Source organism: Hyla sarda, unplaced genomic scaffold (assembly GCF_029499605.1).
Source record: "Hyla sarda isolate aHylSar1 unplaced genomic scaffold, aHylSar1.hap1 scaffold_2091, whole genome shotgun sequence".
Taxonomy (NCBI): domain Eukaryota; kingdom Metazoa; phylum Chordata; class Amphibia; order Anura; family Hylidae; genus Hyla; species Hyla sarda.
The window spans coordinates 39,507-54,440 of NW_026608756.1; the positions used below are offsets into that span (position 1 = coordinate 39,507).

General features: G+C 44.7%; 3 non-coding genes and 1 pseudogene across 3 annotated transcripts; all 4 read right to left on the reverse strand.

Annotated features, from left to right (window-relative positions):
- Positions 1 to 588: 588 nt before the first annotated feature.
- LOC130319012 (U2 spliceosomal RNA) lies at positions 589 to 769 on the reverse strand (annotated as a pseudogene).
- A 7,386-nt stretch (positions 770 to 8,155) lies between these two features.
- LOC130319007 (U2 spliceosomal RNA) lies at positions 8,156 to 8,346 on the reverse strand. The gene has a single exon (XR_008865423.1). It is a non-coding gene; the product is annotated as a U2 spliceosomal RNA (small nuclear RNA).
- A 2,093-nt stretch (positions 8,347 to 10,439) lies between these two features.
- LOC130319008 (U2 spliceosomal RNA) lies at positions 10,440 to 10,630 on the reverse strand. The gene has a single exon (XR_008865424.1). It is a non-coding gene; the product is annotated as a U2 spliceosomal RNA (small nuclear RNA).
- Positions 10,631 to 12,715: 2,085 nt separating this feature from the next.
- Positions 12,716 to 12,906, reverse strand: LOC130319009 (U2 spliceosomal RNA). The gene has a single exon (XR_008865425.1). It is a non-coding gene; the product is annotated as a U2 spliceosomal RNA (small nuclear RNA).
- Positions 12,907 to 14,934: the final 2,028 nt, after the last annotated feature.

Sequence of the window (14,934 nt, forward strand, 5' to 3'; positions counted from 1 at the left end):
TTAGTGCAATGGATGGCTGGAAGCATTTGTCTTTGCCTTTGCAATACCACAGAAGCAATGCATGGTCAATGTACAGCAATGACACACCTGTGTGAACAGCCAGGAGACCCCCCCCCCCCCCCCCCCCCATGTTATGTTACATAGTTACATAGTTAGTACGGTCGAAAAAAGACATATGTCCATCAAGTTCAACCAGGGAATTAAGGGGTAGGGGTGTGGCGCGATATTGGGGAAGGGATGAGATTTTATATTTCTTCATAAGCATTAATCTTATTTTGTCAATTAGGAACATTCAGCACCCACCCGCTATCAAGGCAGCTGCCTATCATGTCATGCCCTACCTGCACAGGTGTGCTGGCTACTCAAATGATCCAATTAAGGAGGCCATTTAGTCAGCAGCAGCAGAAGTCCTGTGCCTGGACGCTCCAACAGCGGCCAGACACAAGCAGAAGCAGAAGCAGCAGCAGCACCACCTTTTGTTTTTTGGCTGCAGCAGCAGCAGCAGCAAGGCCCACAGGGCTGGCTAGCTGGCTAGCCAGCAAGCAGGTAGCAATGAAAGTAGGAATCTTTCTTTTTAACCCTGTAAGGGGGTGGTGCACTGTACCCGAAGATACTGCCATATCGGGTCAATGCATAGGGCGACGGAAGCAAGCTTCGAAATCGGCCCCCGTTCTCAAAAATCCATTTAATATATGGTCCCCAGATAGGGGACGTATCAGATATTAAACTGATAAGAACAGATTTTAACTTGGCTACCCCTGAGGGGTATCTTTTTATTTAGAATTCATAACATTTTACAAAGTGCATTACGATTTATAAATATAATTTTTTTTCAATAAAAACAAATTTTGATAATAAAATCACATATAACAATAAAAGTTCACATAAATACAATCATAATACACTTAAAATGGGCACTTGGTGGCTTTACAAAAGGGCGTTCCATTCATTAAAATACCATTTTCTAGCTAATAAAGGATAATATTTCTTGTCTAATAAAAAGTACTGGTACATATCACTAAAACAAAGAACTAAAACATCATTCACAGATAAAATCTCATGTTTAAAAAGTAAAATGTTTCTGGCATTCCATAGAGCTGCTTTAACACAGTTTATGATCTTCCATGCCATTGTCTCCTGAGTCCGTATTGGGCATTCCAGACATCCATAAAAAACAGCTGCAGAGTTTAAGTCCTTTATTTCTGTTATCTTCTTCACCAGAGGGAGTATTTTAGTCCATATCCTTTTTGCATAAAAACAAGTCCAGAAAAGGTGGTACACGGTCTCGGGTTCCTGGCAGCCCTCCCTCGGGCATACTGCAGTGTTGGCCATCCTTCTTCGGTGCTGGAATGCCCGGCATGGAAGACACTCGTGTATGCAGCTCCAGGCCAGATCTTTCTGTGAATTAAAAAGATAAATCATATTTGCCATCTTCCATATTTTCCTGCATTTCTCTTCATTAAAATTATTCACAGGGGCAATAAAACCACTTTCTTTAATATATTTTAACATTTTTTTGCTATTAGTTACTTCATTAATACTTTTTCCGTTAAAGTTGTACAAGTTGAAAATTTTCTCTAAAATCTTGTATTGTTGGGGAAGATTAAAAGCATAAGGACAGCTTAAAACAGTTTTAAACCACCCATTCCTCCTCATAAAAAAACCTGTATTAAAACGGATAAAATATGACCAGTAACTATCCTTAAAAAGTGTGCTAACACACATGCTAAAAAACTTGGTAAAAAGGAACGCCCTGATGTCGGGGAAGTCCTTTCCACCCATACCTTTTGGCATCATGACGATCTCTCTTCTCAATTTTTCACTCTTGGAGCTCCATAAAAAGGTAAAACATGCTTTAATAATTTTATTTAAAATCATTTCGGGGGGTGGAAAGACCATGCCAAGATACAATAAAATGGGTAAAATCACCATCTTTGTAACTAAAACCTTCCCCTCCATCGTTAGCTTTCTCATGTTCCACATACAAATTTTTGTGTTTATTTTTTGAGCCACCAAGTCCCAGCTATTAAAACCATTGTTTGACTCACTGAAGGAGACCCCTAAAATCTGCACAGACTCAGACACAGGAATGGGTAAATCCCTTAAAAACAGTCCTCCTATATTTAAAACACTGCTTTTATTAAAATTTACCTTAAAACCGGAGGCACAACAAAAAAATTCAACTTGCTTTAGGGCTTTTTGAAGCGATGGGGTGTCCCTTCCAAGCACTGCCACATCGTCCATGTACCCCACTACTTTAGCCTCTAGTCCCCCTCCTCCCGGCAGGGGGACCCCTCTTATTTGCTTATCTCTCCTCAAGGTGCATAGTAGAGGCTCAAGCGCACATATGAAAAGTAGTGGGGACAAAGGACACCCCTGCTTCACTCCGGAATTTAAAATCACATCCTGTGTCTTAAAACCGTTAACTAAAATCTTGCTTGTGCAGTTTTTATAAAAGGCCTTAAGAGACAATAAAAAGCCTTCAGGTATACCCATTTTCTCTAAAACCTTAAAAAGATAAAAATGTGACACTCTGTCAAAAGCCTTCTCGAAGTCTAAGGATAAAATGGCTAGTTTTCCGTTTCTAGACTTTGTGTCACTAATCACATCTTTTAAAAGGTTAAGATTTTCCCATATGCTCCTCCCAGGCACCCCACAGACCTGATTTGAATGGATTATTTTCTCTATTACACTTTTTAATCTATTTGCGCACAGTTTTGCCATCACTTTGTAGTCACAGTTGAGGAGGGTGATTGGTCTCCAGTTCTTTAGATCTGACCGGTCTCCCTTTTTGAACAGCAGGGAGACATCACCCTTCCTCCATGAACCTGGGAGGGCTTTTGTTTTAAATACTTCTGTAAAAAGGGAAAAAAGGTCATCTTTTAAAACACCATAAAAAATGACATAAAACTCAATGGGTATACCGTCAGGACCAGGCACCTTACCGGATTTAAAACTCCTGATCGTCTCTAAAACCTCCTGTTCCGAGATCTCCCTCTGTAAAAGAGACTGGGACACAGGGTCTAAAACATTGGTAATCTCCTTCAATGAGTCATTCATAAAATCAATATCAATATTTTTTGTATTAAAAAGATCCGCATAAAATGAATGTACCCTTTTTAAAATACCCTGTACATCTTTTTCTCCTTGTATATTATCAATTAAAACCTTTTTATCCGTTACTTTCTTAAAAAAGTACCTGGAGCAGGTCTCGTTCTCTTCAAGGTGCTTTATTTTGGATCTGAAAATTATCTCTTTTCCCTTCTGCTCCAGGCACTGTTTTATTTCTTTTTTTAAGTCAGTAATTTCTCTATAAACCTCTATACCATTGTCTCTGAATTTGTACAGGGTTTGCAGACGGGTATTTAGAAGGGAGTAAAACTCACGCTTCTCTTTAGCTCTAGAGATCCCTACTCTAATAAAAAACTCTTTTATTTTTATTTTCATTTTCTCCCACCATATACTGATGGGAGTGTTAGGATCTCTTACCCGTCTGCAGTCCTTGTAGAAGTTGATAAAATCGGATAAAACCTGCGGATCTTCTAAAAGGGATACATTCATCTTCCAGGCATTCCTCCCAGTCTTTTTTCTAAAATCACTCTTCACCTTAAAAGATAAAAGTTTGTGATCAGAAAAAACATTGGTTAAAACATCACACTTAAAAGGCAGTACTTGATAAGAACAGAAGATAAAATCGATCCTGGAGCTGCAGTTTGCGTTGCTCCAGGTCACACCGTCTCTTTCTGGTAAAATACTATTGCATTTCTTAAAAACATCAGTAAGTCTAAAATCAATAATCATATTTTTTAACATAGAAGATGTTTTATCATAGTTTCTACTTACTGAATTGGTAAAACGGTGCTCCCCCCTTAAAATACAATTAAAATCACCTGCTAAAATAAGAGGTTCAGAATCATTGATAAAAAGGGGTAAAATCTCTAACATCCGTGCTCTATCATTTTTATTGGGTGAACCATAAAAATTTAAAAACTGCCATTTAATACCATCAATAAAAGCTTTAACCAATAAAATTCTGCCTGGTAAAATCTCATGAATAAAATCAATAAAAGCATTTCCTTTAAAAAGTATGGCGACCCCTGCTGATCTGGATTCGTTAGATCCAGACCAGACTGATGGACCGTGTACCCAATCTTTTTTATACTTTTCATAATTTAAACTATGCGGGATGCCGCACTCCTGCAGGAAAACCACAGAAGCAGCAAAAATAGACAAGTAGTTAAAAAGGGCAACCCGTTTCGCTCGTGAACTTATACTTCTTACATTCATAGACAATCCGGACAACTCAGCCATTGGAGATGTAAAAAAAAGGGAGGCTCAGATAACAAACTAAAAACCAGATTGCGCACTGGAGCTCTCGTTACCCCCCACCTCTGACTCTACCGTACACATAGAGGAAGCCGGAGAGGAACCACCATCGCTCGAGCAGCCCCCCTCTTCCAAGACCACAGGTGTATAGACGGAGTACATTGGTAAGAACAGCTTCTGGGCTCCATTCTCTTTTTCGGCGTCCACCTCTTGCCCCTCCATAGGGGTCGGGTGCGTACTTAGGTCCGTTTCCGGGACCTCGGAGATGGTCACCCCTGAAACCTCCTCCTGGCTGGGAGGAGGAGGGGTATCCACCGCTGGGACCTGTGGAGGAGCTTCACTTGGAGCCCCCGTCACGACAGGAACTTCCATCTGCTCCTCCTGGACCACCTCCGAGTCCGGACGCCCTTTGGAGCCCCTTCGTCTTTTCACCTTTGCTACTCCGTCCGGGTTTTCACACTCAGGGGGACCCCGAGCAGGAGGACCTTCCGGGGTGGAATCGGGCACCTCTCGCTCTTCCACCTTCTCTGAGGTATCTGCCCGATCCCCTCTCGCATTTCTCTTCCCCGGCCTCCTCTCATTTGGGGTCCCCCTTTCCACCTGTGCCTCTTTCTCCTGGGGTTCTTTTGGGGGGGCCGTGGTCTCCATCTCACAGCTTACCTCTTCTTGTGGGGGGTGCTCCTCCTCTCTGGCTTTTCCCCAGGCTGGTCTCCGGACGTCTCTCTTGGGTTGCCCTTGCTGTTCTGTGGTTTTTTTTGGTCTGTGGGGACAGAAAGCATACACGTGACCAAAGTGACGGCAAAAATTACATCTCAAACCCTTATCACATTTTTCTGTTTCATGTTGCATGCTTCCACATTTCTTACAGGAACTTTCACAATTTTCCTTTATGTGCCCATAACGTTGGCACCTTCTGCAGAAGTTTGGCATTCCCGCAAAAAAGAGGTCGCCACACACATTGTTTAATTTAAAACGAGCAGGCGGTAATAGTATCCCCCCTGGGAGGGTGGGGTCTTTGTTGCACGTGACTTGATATCGCCATTTTGAGGTCCAGACACCACAGTCGTTCATGATTTTTCCTCTGAACTCCACCTTTTTAAAGTAGGCTGCCAGGAACCCATCGATCTCTCTCTGATTTACAAAAGGGGAGTACATCTTCACGACAATCAACTTGGTTTCATCTAGGACGTGCTCGACAATTTGGATACCCTTAAGCCTCGGATCATCCTGCTTTGGAATTTTCATTACTGCATCTAAGAATACGCCTTCCCCTATGAAAGTGCAGTCGTAGATCCTCCGCTTAGGGTAATCCTGGATGGCCAAAATCTCTCGCTTACGAACATTAAGAATCTTGTCGAGCACGTCCTCTATCACGAACCTCATGCCACGTGCATCCGCCGCATCACCTGTGAGAATGACCCGCACAGTGTGTTTAATCCGGGCATAAGCCGGTACCGAACCAGGATCTAGATCTTCATCCATGGTTCATTCGTGTTTTGGTCTGGTTCTCTCCGCTCCAACCAACCAGCCAATTCGCTCAAACCTCTCTCCACCCAAAGGCTTTGAGAGGCGATCGCAACCCGTTACCCTGGGACTAAGCCCTCTCCCCAATAGCAACAAATGGGTGAAGCCCAGGCAATAAACCTGGGCGATCCCACAAGGCCGAGGAGAGGGGTACCCGAGTACCTTCTGACCAGATCTCCTGTATTACTACACTTGATCTTAGCCAAAAGGCCGAGAAGCGATAACCGTGAAAGGGGCGGGCCCAACAAGGTCCCCTTCATGGGCACTATCACTGCTTGCTGTCAGGGAGGCTGCCAGACAATTTTCCATGCACACTCTGGGCTGGGGGGCAGTCAACCACCAGTACACACAGCAGAACCTAAACCCATACCATTATTGCTAAGCAGCAAGACAGGGGCCCATTGTACTCCCACGGGGCCTTTTTAAATGCAATCCATAACCCGGATTTGCCAGGAACCCTTCTTACTCCTCCTACTTGCATGTGACACTGGGCTTAGGATCTGCATAGGAAACACACACACAAGCACACACCTACCTTTGTTGCCTGCAGATGCCTCCTTGGCTGTCCCCAAACGGTATCAAACCAACACCCACGGGAAGCTGTAAGCATAGAGGACATGCCTGCACCCCATTGGACTTACCTGTGTGGGTTAAACCCGGGTTATTTGACAACCTATGGCGGTGATGGTTCTGCTCAGGCAGAGCAGTGCTGATGCTCCTCATAAAGCTGTCGCTGCTGTGAAGGTTCTAGGTGACATCACAAATCCCTATGGTTACATACACAACAAAGCTGGGTTGTTGTTGTTTACACTCTGCAAGGCCTGTGGAAGTGAGTGACATCATAGCACTGTAGTTCTGAGGGTTCTAGATGGATGCAACAATCTCCTGTTGCTTCTATGAAGGCCATAATAGACGACATCACCAAACAGCTCCATAGTCACATACACAGCAAAGGAGAGATGTTGTTTACACCTAGTGATGTCAGTGGTATTGAGTGACATCACAGCACAGTGCTAAGGCTCCTGGGCCTGGACACAGCAGCGGCTGCAATATCTCAACGGAGAATACGTTTATATATATGTGTGTGTGTGCGCGTATATATATATATATATATATATATATATATATATATATATATATCTCCGCCGAAATCACTTTTAAACCCATTTCCACCTTTTTTTCCCTTCTCTTCCTCTTACTTTTTTTTCACGTTTTTTTACGTTTTTCTCCTTTTCGCCTCTTTTCTGGGCGTATTATTCTTCCTTTTCTTCTTTTTTTTCGTCTAATGCATACCCCATCAGTGCAGCAATGCTTATTCAATACCGCCAGCAGATGGAGACACTGGGGGATAATTTTCTAAGGATTTATACTGATTTTTCCTGTCTGAATTTGTCGCACAGAAAGTTGCAGGCCAAATATGTGTGACATTTCTGCGACTTTAGCTTCTAGAGCATTTTTACAACATTATACATAGGTGCTGAATACATAAAAAGCGACTGTTCAGCGACAGACAAGTCGCATCGGCTGAAAGTAGGCCAGAATGTCAGTCCATGTTGGAGCAGGTTTAGATACAGTCTAAAGCATAGATCTCAAAGTCTGTGCACAGAATTTAGCAAGGGCCTCGCACCTTCTGATGCATCAGGTAGGTGCACAATAGCATAGCCTAACCCTCTGTACTTTGGTCTATATTGATGCGGGACATAGACAGCCAGCTGATGACCAATCCATTAGTGCAATGGATGGCTGGAAGCATTTGTCTTTGCCTTTGCAATACCACAGAAGCAATGCATGGTCAATGTACAGCAATGACACACCTGTGTGAACAGCCAGGAGACCCCCCCCCCCCCCCCCATGTTATGTTACATAGTTACATAGTTAGTACGGTCGAAAAAAGACATATGTCCATCAAGTTCAACCAGGGAATTAAGGGGTAGGGGTGTGGCGCGATATTGGGGAAGGGATGAGATTTTATATTTCTTCATAAGCATTAATCTTATTTTGTCAATTAGGAACATTCAGCACCCACCCGCTATCAAGGCAGCTGCCTATCATGTCATGCCCTACCTGCACAGGTGTGCTGGCTACTCAAATGATCCAATTAAGGAGGCCATTTAGTCAGCAGCAGCAGAAGTCCTGTGCCTGGACGCTCCAACAGCGGCCAGACACAAGCAGAAGCAGAAGCAGCAGCAGCACCACCTTTTGTTTTTTGGCTGCAGCAGCAGCAAGGCCCACAGGGCTGGCTAGCTGGCTAGCCAGCAAGCAGGTAGCAATGAAAGTAGGAATCTTTCTTTTTAACCCTGTAAGGGGGTGGTGCACTGTACCCGAAGATACTGCCATATCGGGTCAATGCATAGGGCGACGGAAGCAAGCTTCGAAATCGGCCCCCGTTCTCAAAAATCCATTTAATATATGGTCCCCAGATAGGGGACGTATCAGATATTAAACTGATAAGAACAGATACTACACTTGATCTTAGCCAAAAGGCCGAGAAGCGATAACCGTGAAAGGGGCGGGCCCAACAAGGTCCCCTTCATGGGCACTATCACTGCTTGCTGTCAGGGAGGCTGCCAGACAATTTTCCATGCACACTCTGGGCTGGGGGGCAGTCAACCACCAGTACACACAGCAGAACCTAAACCCATACCATTATTGCTAAGCAGCAAGACAGGGGCCCATTGCACTCCCACGGGGCCTTTTTAAATGCAATCCATAACCCGGATTTGCCAGGAACCCTTCTTACTCCTCCTACTTGCATGTGACACTGGGCTTAGGATCTGCATAGGAAACACACACACAAGCACACATCTACCTTTGTTGCCTGCAGATGCCTCCTTGGCTGTCCCCAAACGGTATCAAACCAACACCCACGGGAAGCTGTAAGCATAGAGGACATGCCTGCACCCCATTGGACTTACCTGTGTGGGTTAAACCCGGGTTATTTGACAACCTATGGCGGTGATGGTTCTGCTCAGGCAGAGCAGTGCTGATGCTCCTCATAAAGCTGTCGCTGCTGTGAAGGTTCTAGGTGACATCACAAATCCCTATGGTTACATACACAACAAAGCTGGGTTGTTGTTGTTTACACTCTGCAAGGCCTGTGGAAGTGAGTGACATCATAGCACTGTAGTTCTGAGGGTTCTAGATGGATGCAACAATCTCCTGTTGCTTCTATGAAGGCCATAATAGACGACATCACCAAACAGCTCCATAGTCACATACACAGCAAAGGAGAGATGTTGTTTACACCTAGTGATGTCAGTGGTATTGAGTGACATCACAGCACAGTGCTAAGGCTCCTGGGCCTGGACACAGCAGCGGCTGCAATATCTCAACGGAGAATACGTTTATATATATGTGTGTGTGTGCGCGTATATATATATATATATATATATATATATATATATATATATATATATTTCTCCGCCGAAATCACTTTTAAACCCATTTCCACCTTTTTTTCCCTTCTCTTCCTCTTACTTTTTTTTCACGTTTTTTTACGTTTTTCTCCTTTTCGCCTCTTTTCTGGGCGTATTATTCTTCCTTTTCTTCTTTTTTTTCGTCTAATGCATACCCCATCAGTGCAGCAATGCTTATTCAATACCGCCAGCAGATGGAGACACTGGGGGATAATTTTCTAAGGATTTATACTGATTTTTCCTGTCTGAATTTGTCGCACAGAAAGTTGCAGGCCAAATATGTGTGACATTTCTGCGACTTTAGCTTCTAGAGCATTTTTACAACATTATACATAGGTGCTGAATACATAAAAAGCGACTGTTCAGCGACAGACAAGTCGCATCGGCTGAAAGTAGGCCAGAATGTCAGTCCATGTTGGAGCAGGTTTAGATACAGTCTAAAGCATAGATCTCAAAGTCTGTGCACAGAATTTAGCAAGGGCCTCGCACCTTCTGATGCATCAGGTAGGTGCACAATAGCATAGCCTAACCCTCTGTACTTTGGTCTATATTGATGCGGGACATAGACAGCCAGCTGATGACCAATCCATTAGTGCAATGGATGGCTGGAAGCATTTGTCTTTGCCTTTGCAATACCACAGAAGCAATGCATGGTCAATGTACAGCAATGACACACCTGTGTGAACAGCCAGGAGACCCCCCCCCCCCCCCCCATGTTATGTTACATAGTTACATAGTTAGTACGGTCGAAAAAAGACATATGTCCATCAAGTTCAACCAGGGAATTAAGGGGTAGGGGTGTGGCGCGATATTGGGGAAGGGATGAGATTTTATATTTCTTCATAAGCATTAATCTTATTTTGTCAATTAGGAACATTCAGCACTCACCCGCTATCAAGGCAGCTGCCTATCATGTCATGCCCTACCTGCACAGGTGTGCTGGCTACTCAAATGATCCAATTAAGGAGGCCATTTAGTCAGCAGCAGCAGAAGTCCTGTGCCTGGACGCTCCAACAGCGGCCAGACACAAGCAGAAGCAGAAGCAGCAGCAGCACCACCTTTTGTTTTTTGGCTGCAGCAGCAGCAGCAGCAAGGCCCACAGGGCTGGCTAGCTGGCTAGCCAGCAAGCAGGTAGCAATGAAAGTAGGAATCTTTCTTTTTAACCCTGTAAGGGGGTGGTGCACTGTACCCGAAGATACTGCCATATCGGGTCAATGCATAGGGCGACGGAAGCAAGCTTCGAAATCGGCCCCCGTTCTCAAAAATCCATTTAATATATGGTCCCCAGATAGGGGACGTATCAGATATTAAACTGATAAGAACAGATACTACACTTGATCTTAGCCAAAAGGCCGAGAAGCGATAACCGTGAAAGGGGCGGGCCCAACAAGGTCCCCTTCATGGGCACTATCACTGCTTGCTGTCAGGGAGGCTGCCAGACAATTTTCCATGCACACTCTGGGCTGGGGGGCAGTCAACCACCAGTACACACAGCAGAACCTAAACCCATACCATTATTGCTAAGCAGCAAGACAGGGGCCCATTGCACTCCCACGGGGCCTTTTTAAATGCAATCCATAACCCGGATTTGCCAGGAACCCTTCTTACTCCTCCTACTTGCATGTGACACTGGGCTTAGGATCTGCATAGGAAACACACACACAAGCACACACCTACCTTTGTTGCCTGCAGATGCCTCCTTGGCTGTCCCCAAACGGTATCAAACCAACACCCACGGGAAGCTGTAAGCATAGAGGACATGCCTGCACCCCATTGGACTTACCTGTGTGGGTTAAACCCGGGTTATTTGACAACCTATGGCGGTGATGGTTCTGCTCAGGCAGAGCAGTGCTGATGCTCCTCATAAAGCTGTCGCTGCTGTGAAGGTTCTAGGTGACATCACAAATCCCTATGGTTACATACACAACAAAGCTGGGTTGTTGTTGTTTACACTCTGCAAGGCCTGTGGAAGTGAGTGACATCATAGCACTGTAGTTCTGAGGGTTCTAGATGGATGCAACAATCTCCTGTTGCTTCTATGAAGGCCATAATAGACGACATCACCAAACAGCTCCATAGTCACATACACAGCAAAGGAGAGATGTTGTTTACACCTAGTGATGTCAGTGGTATTGAGTGACATCACAGCACAGTGCTAAGGCTCCTGGGCCTGGACACAGCAGCGGCTGCAATATCTCAACGGAGAATACGTTTATATATATGTGTGTGTGTGCGCGTATATATATATATATATATATATATATATATATATATATATTTCTCCGCCGAAATCACTTTTAAACCCATTTCCACCTTTTTTTCCCTTCTCTTCCTCTTACTTTTTTTTCACGTTTTTTTACGTTTTTCTCCTTTTCGCCTCTTTTCTGGGCGTATTATTCTTCTTTTTCTTCTTTTTTTTCGTCTAATGCATACCCCATCAGTGCAGCAATGCTTATTCAATACCGCCAGCAGATGGAGACACTGGGGGATAATTTTCTAAGGATTTATACTGATTTTTCCTGTCTGAATTTGTCGCACAGAAAGTTGCAGGCCAAATATGTGTGACATTTCTGCGACTTTAGCTTCTAGAGCATTTTTACAACATTATACATAGGTGCTGAATACATAAAAAGCGACTGTTCAGCGACAGACAAGTCGCATCGGCTGAAAGTAGGCCAGAATGTCAGTCCATGTTGGAGCAGGTTTAGATACAGTCTAAAGCATAGATCTCAAAGTCTGTGCACAGAATTTAGCAAGGGCCTCGCACCTTCTGATGCATCAGGTAGGTGCACAATAGCATAGCCTAACCCTCTGTACTTTGGTCTATATTGATGCGGGACATAGACAGCCAGCTGATGACCAATCCATTAGTGCAATGGATGGCTGGAAGCATTTGTCTTTGCCTTTGCAATACCACAGAAGCAATGCATGGTCAATGTACAGCAATGACACACCTGTGTGAACAGCCAGGAGACCCCCCCCCCCCCCCATGTTATGTTACATAGTTACATAGTTAGTACGGTCGAAAAAAGACATATGTCCATCAAGTTCAACCAGGGAATTAAGGGGTAGGGGTGTGGCGCGATATTGGGGAAGGGATGAGATTTTATATTTCTTCATAAGCATTAATCTTATTTTGTCAATTAGGAACATTCAGCACCCACCCGCTATCAAGGCAGCTGCCTATCATGTCATGCCCTACCTGCACAGGTGTGCTGGCTACTCAAATGATCCAATTAAGGAGGCCATTTAGTCAGCAGCAGCAGAAGTCCTGTGCCTGGACGCTCCAACAGCGGCCAGACACAAGCAGAAGCAGAAGCAGCAGCAGCACCACCTTTTGTTTTTTGGCTGCAGCAGCAGCAGCAGCAAGGCCCACAGGGCTGGCTAGCTGGCTAGCCAGCAAGCAGGTAGCAATGAAAGTAGGAATCTTTCTTTTTAACCCTGTAAGGGGGTGGTGCACTGTACCCGAAGATACTGCCATATCGGGTCAATGCATAGGGCGACGGAAGCAAGCTTCGAAATCGGCCCCCGTTCTCAAAAATCCATTTAATATATGGTCCCCAGATAGGGGACGTATCAGATATTAAACTGATAAGAACAGATACTACACTTGATCTTAGCCAAAAGGCCGAGAAGCGATAACCGTGAAAGGGGCGGGCCCAACAAGGTCCCCTTCATGGGCACTATCACTGCTTGCTGTCAGGGAGGCTGCCAGACAATTTTCCATGCACACTCTGGGCTGGGGGGCAGTCAACCACCAGTACACACAGCCAGAACCTAAACCCATACCATTATTGCTAAGCAGCAAGACAGGGGCCCATTGCACTCCCACGGGGCCTTTTTAAATGCAATCCATAACCCGGATTTGCCAGGAACCCTTCTTACTCCTCCTACTTGCATGTGACACTGGGCTTAGGATCTGCATAGGAAACACACACACAAGCACACACCTACCTTTGTTGCCTGCAGATGCCTCCTTGGCTGTCCCCAAACGGTATCAAACCAACACCCACGGGAAGCTGTAAGCATAGAGGACATGCCTGCACCCCATTGGACTTACCTGTGTGGGTTAAACCCGGGTTATTTGACAACCTATGGCGGTGATGGTTCTGCTCAGGCAGAGCAGTGCTGATGCTCCTCATAAAGCTGTCGCTGCTGTGAAGGTTCTAGGTGACATCACAAATCCCTATGGTTACATACACAACAAAGCTGGGTTGTTGTTGTTTACACTCTGCAAGGCCTGTGGAAGTGAGTGACATCATAGCACTGTAGTTCTGAGGGTTCTAGATGGATGCAACAATCTCCTGTTGCTTCTATGAAGGCCATAATAGACGACATCACCAAACAGCTCCATAGTCACATACACAGCAAAGGAGAGATGTTGTTTACACCTAGTGATGTCAGTGGTATTGAGTGACATCACAGCACAGTGCTAAGGCTCCTGGGCCTGGACACAGCAGCGGCTGCAATATCTCAACGGAGAATACGTTTATATATATGTGTGTGTGTGCGCGTATATATATATATATATATATATATATATATATATATATATATATATTTCTCCGCCGAAATCACTTTTAAACCCATTTCCACCTTTTTTTCCCTTCTCTTCCTCTTACTTTTTTTTCACGTTTTTTTACGTTTTTCTCCTTTTCGCCTCTTTTCTGGGCGTATTATTCTTCTTTTTCTTCTTTTTTTTCGTCTAATGCATACCCCATCAGTGCAGCAATGCTTATTCAATACCGCCAGCAGATGGAGACACTGGGGGATAATTTTCTAAGGATTTATACTGATTTTTCCTGTCTGAATTTGTCGCACAGAAAGTTGCAGGCCAAATATGTGTGACATTTCTGCGACTTTAGCTTCTAGAGCATTTTTACAACATTATACATAGGTGCTGAATACATAAAAAGCGACTGTTCAGCGACAGACAAGTCGCATCGGCTGAAAGTAGGCCAGAATGTCAGTCCATGTTGGAGCAGGTTTAGATACAGTCTAAAGCATAGATCTCAAAGTCTGTGCACAGAATTTAGCAAGGGCCTCGCACCTTCTGATGCATCAGGTAGGTGCACAATAGCATAGCCTAACCCTCTGTACTTTGGTCTATATTGATGCGGGACATAGACAGCCAGCTGATGACCAATCCATTAGTGCAATGGATGGCTGGAAGCATTTGTCTTTGCCTTTGCAATACCACAGAAGCAATGCATGGTCAATGTACAGCAATGACACACCTGTGTGAACAGCCAGGAGACCCCCCCCCCCCCCCATGTTATGTTACATAGTTACATAGTTAGTACGGTCGAAAAAAGACATATGTCCATCAAGTTCAACCAGGGAATTAAGGGGTAGGGGTGTGGCGCGATATTGGGGAAGGGATGAGATTTTATATTTCTTCATAAGCATTAATCTTATTTTGTCAATTAGGAACATTCAGCACCCACCCGCTATCAAGGCAGCTGCCTATCATGTCATGCCCTACCTGCACAGGTGTGCTGGCTACTCAAATGATCCAATTAAGGAGGCCATTTAGTCAGCAGCAGCAGAAGTCCTGTGCCTGGACGCTCCAACAGCGGCCAGACACAAGCAGAAGCAGAAGCAGCAGCAGCACCACCTTTTGTTTTTTGGCTGCAGCAGCAGCAGCAGCAAGGCCCACAGGGCTGGC